Source organism: Pempheris klunzingeri, unplaced genomic scaffold (genome assembly GCF_042242105.1).
Source record: "Pempheris klunzingeri isolate RE-2024b unplaced genomic scaffold, fPemKlu1.hap1 Scaffold_292, whole genome shotgun sequence".
In the NCBI taxonomy this organism is placed as follows: Eukaryota; Metazoa; Chordata; class Actinopteri; order Acropomatiformes; family Pempheridae; genus Pempheris; species Pempheris klunzingeri.
Genome location: NW_027255199.1, coordinates 32,501 through 33,757, shown reverse-complemented (window position 1 = coordinate 33,757; position 1,257 = coordinate 32,501).

The window sequence follows — 1,257 nt, the reverse complement described above, 5'->3', positions numbered from 1 at the left end:
TCCACTAGAGTACCAGGGGCACGAAACATTCACCGGAGTACCAGGGGCACGAAACAGCCATCAGAGTACCAGGGGCACGAAACCTTCATCGGAGCACCAGGGGCACGAAACCTCCACTGGAGGACCAGGGGCACGAAACATTCATCGGATTACCAGGGGCACGAAACATTCATCGGATTACCAGGGGCACGAAACATTCACCGGAGTACCAGGGGCACGAAACATTCATCGGATTACCAGGGGCACGAAACCTCCACTGGAGTACCAGGGGCACGAAACATTCACCGGATTACCAGGGGCACGAAACCTCCACTGGAGTACCAGGGGCACGAAACATTCACCGGAGTACCAGGGGCACGAAACCTCCACTGGAGTACCAGGGGCACGAAACCTCCACTGGAGTACCAGGGGCACGAAACATTCACCGGATTACCAGGGGCACGAAACAGCCACCAGAGTACCAGGGGCACGAAACATTCATCGGAGTACCAGGGGCACGAAACCTCCACTAGAGTACCAGGGGCCAAGTCGAGGAAGGCAAAGCGGGAGTAACCAACCGCCTCCCTCCCTTGCCCTGTCTTACACGGATTACCAGGGGCACGAAACATTCACCGGAGTACCAGGGGCACGAAACATTCACCGGAGTACCAGGGGCACGAAACATTCATCGGATTACCAGGGGCACGAAACATTCACCGGAGTACCAGGGGCACGAAACATTCATCGGATTACCAGGGGCACGAAACATTCACCGGAGTACCAGGGGCACGAAACAGCCATCAGAGTACCAGGGGCACGAAACATTCATCGGAGCACCAGGGGCACGAAACCTCCACCGGAGTACCAGGGGCACGAAACCTTCATCGGAGCACCAGGGGCACGAAACCTCCACCGGAGTACCAGGGGCACGAAACATTCATCGGATTACCAGGGGCACGAAACATTCACCGGAGTACCAGGGGCACGAAACATTCATCGGATTACCAGGGGCACGAAACAGCCACCAGAGTACCAGGGGCACGAAACATTCATCGGAGTACCAGGGGCACGAAACCTCCACTAGAGTACCAGGGGCCAAGTCTAGGAAGGCAAAGCGGGAGTAACCAACCGCCTCCCTCCCTTCCCCTGTCTTACACGGATTACCAGGGGCACGAAACATTCATCGGATTACCAGGGGCACGAAACCTCCACCGGAGTACCAGGGGCACGAAACATTCACCGGAGTACCAGGGGCACGAAACCTTCATCGGAGCACCA